The sequence below is a fragment of the Neltuma alba genome, unplaced genomic scaffold (assembly GCF_004799145.2).
Source record: "Neltuma alba isolate B1F8T4 unplaced genomic scaffold, ASM479914v2 tig00004328_pilon, whole genome shotgun sequence".
NCBI classification, from domain to species: Eukaryota; Viridiplantae; Streptophyta; class Magnoliopsida; order Fabales; family Fabaceae; genus Neltuma; species Neltuma alba.
The window spans coordinates 53,911-67,144 of record NW_021633657.1 but is presented as its reverse complement, the minus strand read 5'-3'; the positions used below and the strand labels follow the sequence as shown (position 1 = coordinate 67,144).

Below are 13,234 nucleotides of genomic sequence, written 5' to 3'. Positions count from 1 at the left end.
GAAAGGACGCTATTTTAGCTCCCAGAGGATTCTTCTAGTGCTACATTAGTTTATAAGAGATTTGCACTGTCTTTTGAAGAAGAGCATTGGGCCGGCTCTTCCAAGTCTTCCTAACATAGTTGTGGAAAAATCAGTGTTTTTTCTTCAATTTTTTACATACATAGAATCATATTTTTGGAAACCAAATAATATTTGGCAAATATTATACTTTTTTGACCAAAAAACCCAAATATTGTACTTAACTATATACATATGCTGCTTAATAAAAGCTTAGGACAACTAGTGAGAGGATTTGCTTTTCTGGCAAAAATGTTAAAAATTGCTGAAGTGTTATTAGGGGTGGGAACAGGCCAGGCCAGGCTTCCCTCTTAACAGGCTAGGCCTGTCTTGTAACAAGCCAACCTGAGTCTGGCCTGTGGCCTGTTAAAGGCTTTCTTTTGAGCCTAAACCTGGCCTGTATAAAGGCCTGGCCTGGCCTGAAGCCTGTTAAAAAGCCTACAATTTTTTCAAAAACTATTAACAGGCTAAAAATAGGCCATATACACATAAATAAATTCAAAATTATCTAAAATACAACACAAAATCTAATATAATCTAATTAATCAACAATGTAATACCAAATGAAACAAGGGAACAAGGTTCATCACAATTACAATAATTTTGACCAAATAGAAGTATAGCCGTCCGTCCAGTTTCTTCTTGTTTTTTTTTTCCCTGACCAGCGTAGTTGCTTCTTGTTTGAACACCTTGAAAAGAAGAAATGAAATGTATAATATATTGACAATGAATCATAAAGCACATATTAGCAATTTAGCATATATCAATTGAATGACTAAAAACATGCTTCCACCCTCTAGGAAAATGAGTAAGAAACCTGATAAATCAAAAGTTAACAAAAATATCCACAACACTAAAATTCCTAATTTTCTGTAGAAAAATTCTGATAAAATCTTGATCCAGTGGCACAATACAAGCTACTGTAGAATCTATAAACAAGGCGCGCCTAAAAAAACAAGAAGAAGAACAATGAAAAATTATAAAACATAAGCACAACACTATATGATTAAAATTTTGATAAAATCTGTTACTTTCCATATATATTATACATATATTCATGGCGGTGACTTCAGATTTCTCCCACGACTATATATATATATATATATGGGGGAATATACACATGGGACCTTGTGTGTGTGTTCATGGCGGCGACTTCTAATTTCAACGATTTCTTCCATGAATATATATAATCACATTCAGATTTCATATTTCTGCCATGAATAATGAAATCATATCACCAGTCGATTGCTTTTATTTATTGGAATACGATGGACGAGAGAAAGTAGTGTTCTAGTTATCAAAGTTTAGTTTGTAACAAAAAGCTTACCCATTGACGATGTACGAGCTAAATGAGGAGTGAAGAGGAGGAGAGATTAGGTCTAGAAATTGGGATAGTGTGCAAATGGCCGACCGCGAGAGCTCGGAGCTGGAGAGTGAACGACGGCAAGGTTGTGGAACTGAACGACGCTGGTGAGACTTGGAGAATGGAGAACAAAGTCGAGACTGGAGATGTAGAGCTCGACTGCTCGAGTGGCGGCTAGAATGAGCTAAGGAGTTAAAAGATAGATAAGGAATACCTAACGGACTAAGGCAGAGAAAATGTATTGAGGTTCTTTTTTGGCGAACTTTGGATTTAAAATCGTATATCTTGCACGACACTTAACAAAAACACGCGGCGAGGCAGCGGCAAGGTGACCACCATCTCACTTCCAGATCACGGGTTCAAGGCGTCTTTTTGACAAATCTAAACATAAATACAAAATATTACAAAGGCATAACAGGCTCAGGCTGCCTGATAGGCTTTATAGGTTTTTTATAAGGCCTGAGCCTGTGCCTATATTTTAACAGGCCTGGCCTAATCAGGCTAAAAACAGGTCAGGCCAGAGGCCCATGACAGGCCGCCTGGTCTATTCCCACCCTTATGTGTTATGCTAGATACAATGGGGGAAGAAACTGAAATTTTTGGTATTTGTCACGTGAGAACACAACAAATGAGACAAAGCAAAAACGAATGACTGTGTCAAAACTACAGCTCTGCCAGAACAAATTGGATTCTTTGATTGCCATGAATTTTTTTTCGTAAGGCCTTACATTCACTCCTCTGACCAGCATGGTGGAAAGTGGGAACTCTTGACTGTGTGGGCATGAATAACAAAAAATGCTGCTTTGAATTGAACTAAAAAGAGAAAAGGGTAAATAAATGAAAGAGTTACACTACAAAAAAATATGCTTTTAGCGACGGAATTTTTTATTTAGCGATGGAATTAGTGACTAATTACTGATGGATTAGCGATGGAAACGAATTAGTGACGGAATTTGTTCTGTCGCTAATTGATTAGCGATGGAATTTCCGTCATTAATTCTTGATAGAAATTTTTGTTGCAAATTAGCAATGGAAAAATTCCATCGCTAATCCGTTGCTAACCCGATTTTTTAAAAAATAAAATAAAATGCCACGTGGTACCTCTGCCAATTGCCTCGTTATCACTGGGGACCACCTCCATGTGTCGCTGCCACCTCACCTCTACGGCCATGTGTGCTGCTAGGGGTGAGCAAAACCGAACTGTAACCGAAAACTAAACCGAATCGAATTTAATTTTGGTTTTTCAGTTTGATTATTTCGGTTTTCGGTTACATATTCAGTTTTTATTTTTGTAATAATTTGGTTTCAGTGTTCGATTCGGTTAGTAGAAAAAAAATTCAGTTATAACCAAAAAACTGAAATGAATATATTATATATTTATATTTAATAAATATTATTATAATAAATATATATATGGATTTATGTGAACTCTTTAAATATATTTATTTTCAATAAATATGGTTATAATAAATATTATTGTAATAAATCACATTAAATGATGAAATATTTATTAATTAATGGTTATAATTGTGTTTTATTATTATTATTAATTTAAAATCACTTTCATATTTATATATTTCGATTAATTTGGTTTCGGTTAGTTCGGTTATCAGTTTCGGTTCGGTGTTTAAAATTTGTTCTATTCGGTTATCACTGATAACCGAACCGAAAAACTGAATACTCACCCCTGTGTGCTGCCACCTCACCTCTACTGCCACGTGTGATGCCACCTCAGCTCTGCCTTCACGTGCGTGCCACATGTCGCCACCACATTAATTCCCTCTTCAAATTGACTTCTCCATGGCTTGAACCCAAAACCTTCTCTGCGCATGCGTGCGGTTTTACCAGTTGAGCTGTAGTGAACCTGTTAACTTATTATGTAAAATTAAATATATATATATATATAATATTATCTTACACAAACAATTATATATACATATATATTATTAAAAACTAAAAATATACTATATGATAATTTTAATCATAACTATTTTAATGAAAAAATAATTTTTAAATATTTGTTTTACATTTTTTATAATTTCTAACAACACTAATTTTGAATTTTAAATCATAAATAATTTTTTTATAAATAATTCTTAAATTTATTTTTTAATTAACATTGATAAGATATACAATTTAATTATATATGTATTATATTATATTATATTATATTATCTATATGTGTTTTATATATTTGAAGAAAATCATTTACAATTAGTCAAAAAATCTTGTTATTCGAAAAATAAATACTATAATAAAATCTAATAAATTATTCTATATAAAAAATTAAATGACTTGAGTAGATTATGATAAACAGTATTCTCCTACTTGTATATATATCCTATGTAATTTATTTTCTTAAAATTCTTTGTATATACCATTTGTTTTTGTATTGAAGACTAAAATCAATCTATATCATGGGTATTAATTATATCCTCATTAAATTTTATTGTTTAATGATTGAAATTCAAAATTCACTTCAATATTAGTTTGCATTCATATAAATTCATTTTTTGGTTTTGAATTTCTATTATATATTATATATTTCAATATATTTTACATATGATAAAATTATTTCTTTCTTAAATCAATTTGTAAAAGAAAGTTATTAATATTCTTATTATATTTTTTAATTGTTATTAATAATCAAGAGGAGTTTATTTTAACAAAATATAAACAAGTTTTCTAAGAAATTGTCTTTCTATTTTCAGTATATATATAATGATGACATGAATAATGACGATATCTTCATTAACACTAACTCCATAAATATATCAATTTATTTTATAATTAAAAATGTTTTTAAATCATTATATTCTTAATTGTTATTATATAAATTTTTGTAAGATTATAATTTAAAATAACAAAATTTAGAATTAGTGATGGATTAGTGACGGAATTGTGACGGAATAGAATTAGCGATCGAATTAGTGACAAAAACTTTTGTGACAAACAATTTAGCAACGGAATTAGCGACGGAATTTCTGACAAAAAAAAATTCTGTCGCTAAATATTTATTGATGGATTTTCTGACAGACTAGTGACGGACAGAAATTCTGTCACTAATCCGTCGAAAAAATTAGCGATAGAATTTCCGTTGTAATTCTATCAGAAATTAGTGACAGAATTTGTTTCCGTCACAAATTAGCGGCGAAATTTTTTTTCGTCACTAATCAGCTGTTTTTTTTTTGTAGTGTTAAAGCCATAAACATGGAGATCTATAATAATGGAAAAATCACCCCAAAAAAATACTTGCTAAAATTTAAAATGACAAATGATTCTTTGATCTTTGTAAGACATTTCTAACATGTTTTACACAAATCAATGAAAATACAAATGATAAGACTAAGACTATGATTGTGATAGATTTTTACATGTTGAAATCATTATAAGAGTAGTGAAAACCATTAAAGAAGTAGTCAGCATAATTTATTTGTCATGTTAAAATTTAATAAGTATTTTTTGTCATTATTTTCTGCATTAATTACTATTTATACATTAACTATATAAGTTAAGAAAGAGGGATGGTCCATGTCCTGTGGAAGAGGTTTCATACAAGAGAAATGCATTTATAACATGATTGAAAAGGGTGCAAGTTATTCCCTGTCACTTCATTTTCCAATATATTGAAAATGGTGCAAGTATGTGAAATTATACAATTTTCTGAATTATATCACAATGTAATTTAAAGTCTTTTTGTTTTCATCATTTCAAAAAGTGATAAGTGATTTATGCTCTTTTTATTTTTCAATGGTACAAATTTGTGTAATTATATATAGTTATCTAAATTATTTCACAAAGTGATTCAAGCCCTCTTTGTTTTCATTGTTGTTATTTAGAATCTCTTTATTTTCCCAGATATTAGAAAGGTGTAAGTCTTTGTAATTATATAGTTGTTTGAATTATTCTACATAGTGATTTAAGGTCTTTTCGTTTTTCAAGATAGATTTTTTTTCCTTTTTAAGGTGAGTTTTTTTTTTTAAGAATAAATGTGAAATGATGATGAAAAGTAAACAAACTACAAAAATTGAGACTACGTGTTACATCTTGATGGAGGATTAGACGAAGTTGATTGCAAATGTGTGCAATGATTATTTGAATCCTATTTTCATTCATTTTACATTTTGTTTTTATAATTATTATTCAAATTTCCACCAATTAGATGTTTCCCACCAAATTCAATGCACTTAAGTTTAAATTGATGAGGCAAATCACAAAAATTGCGGATTATTTTTTTTAGTTATTGATAATCTTCAAAATTTTGATTTGTCTGTTGTAAGAATTTTTTTAAAATTTGTTTAAGATTTTGTTTCCAGTTGATAAGTTAATTTAGATGATCTAAGAAAACTCAATAGTAGATGACACTACAGTTAATTTTTTATTTCTTCATAGTTTATTACGGGGTATCTATATACTACTTGTCAACTTCTGAGTTTGTTTGAGGTTCGTTTATAATATTTTGACTCATCCAACATTGTAAAATTTTAGGATAAATGCAATCTCAAACGAGCTTCATCCCATATTTATGCTATCTGCTATGTTTTATTACATTTCGGCATTGCCATTTCTATTTTGCTCATGGTTCCACACAACACCATTCTGCGCCAAGTCTTTTAACATCGCTTTTAACACATACAAAGAGTTTATCATACAATATAGCATTTTCCATTTTTTTAATTAAATTATTAGCTGAAATTTATGCGTTAACAAAAAAATATTTTAAATGACAAAATAATTGTGAAAAACGTTTTTCTTTTTATTTTAGTTCGGTGTTACTATAGCTAGGTTCTATTTTGGGCGTTAATTTTGGTGGCTCAACCTTCCAGAAAGTATAGTACTTTGGGCTATCAAGGCCTACAGATCTCTCTTTTTAAGAAAAACGTAAGGCGGCACCAAGTTGGAGAAATGCAAGCGCAGCACCTTTTTTTTGCCAGCACGTGCATCTTTTTCCAAGGCCTCAATAAGATAAAGGGAATTTCTTGGGTGATTTATCCATGGTATGTATAATGCTTTTGGCACTACTCCTTTTTCTGGCCAAGGGGCAATACTCTTGGTAGTTGGTAGTAATGTTCCATAACCAACCCATGCATTGCAACCATAAGAGGAAACTTATAAAATATAGTGAAATACTACTTGCAGTTTTTAATATAAGATTTAGCTAATTAATTTAAAAAGATTATGAAAGTTACTAAATTATTTAAACATAGAATATACTACATAATGTCTCTAAAATATTTATGTGTATTATAAGATTATATATTAATTTATAATTAGGATAAATTAGTTTGAATAAAAATAATAAATATAAATACTTTAAATTAATTTAGTAACTTTTTAAATATAATAATGTCATCTTCCAATTTTTTATTCAAATTTCCTCTACCACTTAAAAATATTTGGTTTAACATGCCTGCTATTGGAATCGAAATTTTTAGCCCCCTCCAACAAAAAGTATTATACACACACATATATATATTATGAATTTCATTTCACTTCCTCCTACTGCTTCTTAGATTATAAAATTGTACAAATAGGCATGTTGTCATTTTTCATATATTATATAATTATATTGTGACGATGAGAATGGAAAAAATGAAGTTACCTATCTCACTGTCCTATCCAAGATGAACAAACAAATAGAAACTTGCCTATCATTTTTTCTTTTTACATTGCAATAGTTAAATATTGACAGACTAATTAATTAACCAACTCATAGACCACAAATTATTATTGTATGACTATTTATCCAATCCGGTGCAAAGATAATTTTTCTCAAGATCCGAAATAAGATAATCACATTAGTTAATTTCACCACACCGATATGGAGTAATGCTTTAGAAATATTAACATCAGTGTTTTAAGCACAACATGGATAAAGGGATCATTGGCGTCTTCAACCAAGTGGTTTTTTCAAAACTTTGAAGACTTTCCAATATCAAATTACAGTTTTTAAAGAATTCATAACTACATTAGTACTTTAAAATTGTTGCATCTGAGAATGCTTTGATGTTTGCTCAAAAAGTCCTTGACTGATGAACAAAGGCTAATATTCAATCAAACCATGGAATTAGCAATGGGGCCAAAAGAAGGTTTTGTCTTAGTGCATATGATTTTATGGGGGCATCAGAAAAACACTTTTTTTTGGGAACATAACACTTCAATAGAAGTAGTTAGAGTAACTGAAAATATTATACTATCTCCGATCGTTAATATAAGACCTCATTTGACTTTTATTTTGGTCTTAATTATAAGACCCCAATCCACTTTATCTCTTATATTTATATTTTTTTTCAAATTAATCTCTCTAATAATGATAGTTTTAATAAATAAACTTAATTAGTAAGAATATTTTAAGAAAGACAACACATATTTATTACAAATAACTAACTTAACTTACTTCCTTAATCTCTTCAAATTAACTCTTATAATTAGGACCGGAGGTAGTATTGAATATCGCATCAAGTTGGAATGGAGTAACTTTGCTTTTACCAAGGCGTATAACACATTCAAGGTTTTGTATTCCCATCAAGATCAATGAAGAGCTCATATCCAATATTGCTAAAACTCGGCACCCAAGAATTTGATTAAAGTAATAAAGTTGATAATATTGGATGAGGCACCAATGGCAAGAAGATTTTATATAAAAACTCTTAATCGAAGGCTTAAAGATATAATAAAGTGCAATAGGCCATTCAGTGAAAAATGTGTAGTGATGGGGGAGACACTTTTAACAAATATTGCCAGTGATACAGAAGGCGGATGGGTGATACTGTTAATTTAACCATTAACTCTTCAGACTCTAGAATCAGTACAAATTATTGAACTTGGCCAAAAAAAAAAACAGAGAATCACGTCAAATTCTCAACGAGAAGCGATCAAAAATAAAACATCCCGTGCAAACGCACGGGGTAAGGCCTCTAGTTTTATTAAGAAGCCGTCTCTCACTTTCAGTCGCCAATCTCATGGCCTCATTACTGTCAATTGAAGGCAAGGCCGCCGGAGAAGAGAACGACCATCGACCAGTCTCTCTCTCTCACAGTCGCCGCCGCTACCCTCAGCCCGTAACACTCCGATTACATTGTGATTCTACATTTCTACTATGTGCTTTCTTCTTTTTGTAAGCTTCGATTACTTATGCTGTTGTTGCTATGTGGACTGGAAATCTGTGACTGTGGCTTCTGGGTGTCTTTCTTTCGTTTATCTTATGACTGATTTGGTCATCAAGATGACTCAAGCACGTGAAATCTATATGCATTTTAATCATATTTGTGATTCTGTCTGAGCTACTAGAAATGGCTGAAAGTTTAAACGAAGAATTAGAGTTTTTTTCCCTTACTGTTGGAGAACAAGAAAGAGAATTGGTAGAACAGTTAAGTAGCATTAGACTTGTCAAAACGAGGACTGGAATCGACCATTCGAAAAATGATTTGTCACTGCCATCAACCCCCATCTCATTCCCCTTTACCTTTTCAATTATTTCACTTCATCCACCTTAATTTCATTTCTTTTCTAAATATATACTGTTGACATTGTTTTAAAACCACAAAAAGAAGGATTAAAATAGTTAAGGGCGGTTTAACTCTTGTTCCTTTTCCTTTTCCATATATAAGAAAAGGTCATCAACCAAACGCTTCCCGTGACCCGGCTAACCCGATAGTCTATTCCAGCCCATTTATTAAATGGTTTCAATGTTTCATCGGGTCAAAGTTCATGAACTAGATCACACCCGAGTCAAAACTACAGGGACTTATTTGCATTGAGTTAAAGTCCAGCAGCTAAGTTACAAATGAGTCAAAAATATAATGACCAAAAGATTAATATTCCCATAAATAAATGTTCATGTGCCTCTATTTTTGTTTTTGTTTTCAAGCTGGCTGAACCTATTGATGAAGGAAACCACCTCTCGGTTTCAAATGAACTGTACCTCACCATTCACAAATGAGCTAAATTTTATCTCTCTTTCATCCACTTCCTTTTTTATCTTTTATTTTCATCAAACTAACTTTGATTGCCCTGAATATTTGGCAGGTTCTTGGAACACTAACATTGATAGTATTGTTGGTGAAAAGAGGTCTTTTTAAATACAAAATTGAGAAGTCAGTAAATTAAAATCATGGGCAAGGCTTCAAGGGATAAGAGTAAGAGGTTATGATTGATATCTTTCTCTAATTATGTCTCTTACTTTGTTGCTTCTCTATGTTCAGCTGGATGTTTTCCTCTTCTTTTTACAGGATATCTACTAGTGGAAAGCAAAAGAAGGTTGGCATGCTCAAAGTGCCTTCAAACTTCTTCAAATAGATGAGGAATTCAACATATTTGAAGGTGCATGCCTTGTTGGTGAAACTCAGAATAACCTGCCACAGTAACTTTTTTTGGCTTGGTTTTCTTAACATTTTGGAGAAACAAATGAATTCATTGGCTTGATCAGAAGGATTGCCCTTTGTTTTGTATTTGAGGTTGAGAATGTGATTAGTGTTAGACAAAATTAGAGATTAGGCACTTAACAGGCTTGAGTCCACACCTTTTATTAGAAAGCTTGGGCTATAGCATCTTAAAATTATCCGGAAGGTTTAATGAGTTTTATAGTTCACAATTTAACAGCACAGCATGAACACACTTGTGCGCATGTGTATCTGTGCAGCTGTATCTATGTGCCCAAATTTCCTCTCTTGGCTTACAGTTACAATTTCTTTTGCAGCAGTGAAATGGGTGGTAGATTTATGCGCTGCCCCTGGTAGCTGGAGTTAGGTACTTGTGATTAGAAATATTATAATATTGAGTGTAAGAGTAATGTGGACTAATACACAAGTGATGGTGGTAGCAATACACTTCTGGTTTTCCCTTTTTTCCCTTTATGCTAAAAGAACACTGTTGTTAGAGGGTGAACAAAGAATACAACCAAAAGAGCCAGATTATTAGATCAGCATGCTAGTTTAAGGGACAAAGCATTGACTGATCTAAAACAAAAGATTTTCTGAATGATGTTTGACATTATTAAGAACGGGGGTATTGAGATGGATGTATAGTCATATAAGAAAAGATAAGTTTTGAAATGAAAATATCAGAGCAAGAGTAGGTGTGACGCCTAACAAAAAAAACTTATGACACCTATCGAAGAGAAAATGGTTGAACACTATTTGAGGTGGTTTGGTATTTGCAGAGAAGGCCATTGGAGACATTGGTGAGAAGGGTAGATCACACAATTTGGAGTCGTACAAAAAAAGGCAAAGAAAGACCAAAGAGAACCCTCAATTAGGTCATTAAACAAGACCTTCTAATCAATAACATATCTAAAGACTTGGTTGTTGATAGAGTAGAATGGCATCATGTAATCTATATAGCCAACCCCACCTAGTGAGATAAGGCTTGTTGGGTTTGTTGTTTATTATTAAGGATGGGAAACACAATCTACTTTGGAAATGAATATAAGTTATTGGTGCTAGAACATTGATGGAAGAATCTTGAGTTATGCTTGTGCATTTTCGAAACTCATATGGGTTTCATCTTAATCGTTGGATGATCCCTAGTTCCTTTATTCAGGTTTTGAGTCGTAAACTGTGTTTCCCAGAATAACTTGCACCTGATACAAATTAAATTCACTTTCTCATAAAGTTCTTTGGTTTCTTCCGGATTTCCTTGATTTTAAGGTCTTTGTGTTTCAATTTAGAAATATGAATTAATGCAAGTTAGATTGCGATCAAGAACTTTCTTGTTTGGCTAGTTTTGGTTATATAAATTAGCTTAAAAAGCATCTCATTTTCCTATTGATGAGCTTTCGCATGATAGTATGACTATTAATCTTTGCTTTTGATTGTTGAATATTGATACATTGTGTATTTATGTATATTTCTTCATAAGCTATGTATAATTTTTTTTCCTTTGCCTAAAAAATTAAATAATTTAAAATGTAGTCACAAAGTGGTTGTTTTTCTTACAATGTTAGCAGCATTGGATTAAGATTTCATGAACAATTAGCTATTTTGCAAATTTGATGTTTTGTTAGTGATCATTGAAAACTCATTGACCACTTTGGAAGTTTTTAAATTGTGGACTGACATTGTTTATCATGAAATTTATCTTCAAAAACATCTGTCGCTTATATTTTGATTGTCATTCATGTCATTCTGTCAAGACCATAAATTTCCTGCTACACTGTGATATGCAGGGATGATGATCTTCCTCTTATAGTTGCTATCGATCTATAGCCAATGGCTCCAATTGAAGGTGTTATTCAGGTGCAGGGTGATATAACTAATGCCCGTACAGCTGAAGTGCTATGTACGGCACTACTATCTCAAATCTTCGATTTATGCCTTTAATTTTAGTAGGAAGACTTGTTAATAATCACCAATCTGTATTGAGAAGTTAATGTTTTGCTTATCCTTTTTCCTGTTAGATATAAATGATTTTCTTTTAGGGGTGGGTGGATAATGCATAATACCAAAGATATTATGCTTATGAGTCTGTTTGGGTTAGGATCCATTATTGAAGGATATGTTCAGACTATGAATTCATATGTCTAAATCATTTGTCTGCTATTATATATTTCTATCATAAAATTATATAGTTGCTCCTGGTTTGTTTAAATGTCAACTGCATACTTGCAACTCCTTTTTGCTGTTCTTTTTTTCTTGGAGATAAGAAAATCTGATGTTGGAAATGCAGTAAAGAAGCAGAAGATAGCTATCAGATTGAAAAAAAGTCACTGCAATCCTGTGCAAAATGTAATTATGTACAGTGTTGTAGCTTTTCGGTATGATGACACAGGGTTATATGGATTTAGCCTAGTCTTTAAATGATCCTTTTATCTCATTTTCATCCTCTAGGAACTAGTTGGAACTTAAAAGTATAGAACTTGCTGTTTCAATGCTGCTTTTTGCCGACCAACATGATTTTCTTCAATTGGCTATATACCAAAGTATGATCAAGTGTCATTTGTCTTGTTTTCCTCAGGTCATTAGACATTTTGATAGTTGCAAGGCTGACCTGGTTGTGTGTGATGGTGCTCCTGACGGTAAAGGGCGTTCATGATTGTAACTTCATAATGTTTTGATGTATGATGTGTATAGTTATGTTCATGCTAGGAAACTAAGATTTGTTCCATATTTTCGTGCAGTCACAGGTCTTCATGACATGGATGAATTTGTTCAGACTCAATTGATACTAGCAGTAAGTACCCAATGATTTTTGTAAACTTTTTTTAATGTTATTTGCCCCCTACCCCCACCCTCCTAATTTTTGGTCTGCTGTCTTGATATGTGTAACCTTCCAGTCAAAGGATCCAAACACTTATATCCCTTGTGTTAAGAACTGTAACCAAAAAAAAAAAAAAAAACACACACGAAACTAATCTATAGTCCAGCTTGTCGGTATTATAAGGTTTTGTCCAAGGATAGCACTTGCAGCCAAAGACCCTCAAAATAGAGCAATCTGGCAGTTTGCCGTACAATTTCTCATGTGGAGCGCACCCATTTAAGGGTTGAGAAGGTAATTTGTTCATGAGAAACATTATAGAGGTGAAGGTATGCGGCCAGTAATAGAGTGATAACAGCAAGTAGTGTAAGTCCTATTTCAACAATTTATCAGTCTTCTTTCTACCAAACCATTTTGTTCAGATGTGTGAGGACAGGACAGCAGATGATATATGCCATACTCAGTAAGATACTAAGAAAAAACTTGAAATTCACCACCATTGTCAAATTGAAACTATTGTGTCTTAGTTTGAAACTGCACCTCAACCTCGTTCTTAAAATTTTTGAATGCTTGTGGTGCTTTTGATTTGCATTTTAACAGATACATCCATACAAAGCGACT

At 32.1% G+C, this 13,234-nt stretch overlaps 1 long non-coding RNA gene and 1 pseudogene across 1 annotated transcript; one reads left to right on the top strand and one right to left on the bottom strand.

Annotated features, from left to right (window-relative positions):
- Nucleotides 1–590: 590 nt before the first annotated feature.
- Nucleotides 591–1,485, bottom strand: LOC114744287 (uncharacterized). Its single transcript, XR_003740082.1, has 2 exons — nt 1,385–1,485; nt 591–746 (listed from the first exon to the last, which is right to left on the bottom strand). It is a non-coding gene; the product is annotated as an uncharacterized LOC114744287 (long non-coding RNA).
- Nucleotides 1,486–9,533: 8,048 nt separating this feature from the next.
- On the top strand, nt 9,534–10,168 carry LOC114744290 (putative tRNA (cytidine(32)/guanosine(34)-2'-O)-methyltransferase; annotated as a pseudogene).
- Nucleotides 10,169–13,234: the final 3,066 nt, after the last annotated feature.